The following is a 3050-nucleotide window of genomic DNA, read 5'->3' as shown; positions in this document are numbered from 1 at the left end:
CAAAATATTGTTGTATATCCTTCCTGTACTAATAAACTCTCATTGTTTTTACTATCATTCTACTGACCATTATCTCAGGAAATATAATTGTAGTAACAAGCTCACACTGGTTAATGGTATCCCCATTCTAATAAAAATCATGAACCCATAAGCTACAGAAGCATCCAACAAATATTTTCTAAAACAATCCACCACACCAATACTACTTATAATGTCTATTATCATTAATCTAATATACTCTGGTCAAAGAACACAATGAATAACAAAAATCTTTAATGCAGCAGCATCCACTATCATGACAATCGTCCTTGTCACAAAAGTAGGGCTTTCCACATTTCACTTCTGAGTGCCCAAAGTAACTCAAGGCATTCCATGAACAGCAGGCCTGATGCTATCAACATGACAAAATTGCACCCCTATCAGTTTTATACCACATGTCACCATCCATCAACTTAAACGTACTGTTAATCATAGTGATATTATAAATCATAGTTGGACGCTGAGGCAGACTTAGCCATACTCACCTGGAAAAAATTACAGCCTCCTCATCAATTGCCCATATAGGATGAATAACAGCTATTATAATGTATATTCCAATTATAACAATCCTAAACATACTAATTTATATCATAACAACACTATCTTCTTCTTATTTATGCCCAGATCATGTACTACAAGAGTATCATTATCACACACATGAGATAAAACACCTCCCATCACAATCCTTTTCCTCACCATTATAGTATCATTAGGACATCGCCCATCACTATCAGGGTTTTTACCCAAATGAATAATTATCCAAGAGATAACAAAAATGATAACATCATTCTACCAACACTAATAGCCATCACAGCAGTCCTCAGCATATATTTCTACTTGCAGCTAACATACTCCACATCACTAACTATATTCCCTTCAATAAACAACACAAAAATACAACAATTTGAACATACAAAACAAATAACCTTCCTATCATTACTAATCATAATAGCCACACGATTACTACACATAACACCCATTCTATCAGTGCTGGACTAGGAATTTAGGTTAGTTCAGACCAAGAGCTTTCAAAACCCTAAACAAGTACAATTTACTTAATTTCTAAAAATAAGGACTGCAGGACTTTATCCTACATCAATTGAATGCAAAGCAAACATTGTAATTAAGCCAAATCCTTACGAGATTGATGAGCTTTAACCCCAGGAAATTTGAGTTAACAGGCAAATCCTCTAGTCAACTGGCTTCAATCTACTTCTCCTGCCTTTGAGAAAGAAAAAAAGAAAAAAAAAAGGCAGGAAAATCACTGGCAGAATTGAAGCTGCTTCTCTCAAGTTACAATTCAATTTGTTGATTCACCACAGGGTTTGCCAGAAAGAGGGCTCAATCTCTGTCTTTAGATTTACAGTCGAATGCTAGCTCAGTCATTTTACCTCTGTTCATACACTGCTGATTATTTTCAACAAATCACAAAGATATCGGCATTTTATCTTTACTATTTGGTGCTTGAGCTGGAGTAGCAGGCAGCACCTTAAGTATATTAATCCAGGCTGAGCTATGCTAACCTGGAGCGCTACTTGGAGATGCCCAAATCTGTAAGGTAGTCATAACAGTCCCTGCACTTGTAATAATTTTCTTTATAGTTGTACCCATTATGATTGCAGGGTTTGAAAACTGACTTGGGCCACTAATAACTCGGACACCTGAGGTAGCATTTCCCCAAATAAATCATATAAACTTTTGACTACTTCCCCCATCATTCTTACTCCTACTCATATCACCAATAGTAGAAGCTGGTTCTGGTACAAGTGGAACCGTATATTCAGCTCTAGCCTGCAATCTGGCCCACGCAAGAGCCTCTGTCGACCTAACCATTTTCTCCTTACATTTAGCAGGTGTCTCTTCAATTCTTGGTGCTATTACTTTTATTACTATAGTCTTTAATACAAAACCAGCAGTCATATCCCAATACCAAACACCATTATTTGTTTAATCTTTCCCAACTATAGCCATATTACTATAATTACCACTCTCAGTCTGAGCAGCCAGAATTGCCATACTGTTAAGAGATAGAAATCTAAACACTACTTTCTTTGACCCTGCAGGAGGAGACCGAATCCTATACCAACACCTATTCTGACTCTTTGGTCACCCTGAAGTCTGTATTCATGGCCTACCAGGGTTTGTTATAATCTCACATATCATGACATACTATTTAGGACAAAAAGTGCCTTTCAGCTATTTGAGAATAGTATGAGTCATGTCCACTGGATTTTTAGGAGTTCTCTTGTGGGCCCATCATATGTTTACCATAGGGATAGCTGTCAACTCAGGAGCATACTTTGCATCAGCTACCGTAATTACTTCTATCCTTACAGGAGTAAAAGTATCTAGCTGATTAGCAACTCCTTTCTAATTTTTTTTTTCTTGGCTGCATTGTGTCTTCGTTGCTGCACGCGGGTTTTCTCTAGTTGCAGCGAGTGGGGGCTACTCTTCGTTGTGGTGCGCAGCCTTTTCATTGCAGTGGCTTCTCTTGTTGCAGAGCACAGGCTCTAGGTGTGTGGGCTTCAGTAGTTGTGGCACGTGGGCTCAGTAGTTGTGGCTCACAGGCTCTAGAGAGCAGGCTCAGTAGTTGTGGCGCACGGACTTAGTTGCTCCGTGGCATGTGGGATCTTCCCAGACGAGGGCTCGAACCCGTGTCCCCTGCATTGGCAGGCGAATTCTTAACCACTGCGTCACCAGGGAAGTCCCTGATTAGCAACTGTTCACGGAGGTAATATTATATGATCTCCCACTATATTATGAGTTTTAGGCTTTAGTTTTTCTTTTTACAGTAGGTGGTTTGACAGGAATCATCTTAGCCAACTCATCCCCAGACATTGTCCTCCAGGATACATACTATGTAGTAGCACACTTCCATGACCTAATGTCCATGGGAGCAGTCTTCACTATTATAGGAGGCTTCCTACACTGATTCCCACTATTCTCAGGTTATACACTTAACTCAGCATGAGCAAAAATTCACTTCACAAGTATATTTGTAGTAGTAAATA

The sequence above is a fragment of the Balaenoptera musculus genome, chromosome 3 (assembly GCF_009873245.2).
Source record: "Balaenoptera musculus isolate JJ_BM4_2016_0621 chromosome 3, mBalMus1.pri.v3, whole genome shotgun sequence".
Taxonomy (NCBI): Eukaryota; Metazoa; Chordata; class Mammalia; order Artiodactyla; family Balaenopteridae; genus Balaenoptera; species Balaenoptera musculus.
Note: the sequence above shows the minus strand (reverse complement) of the source record.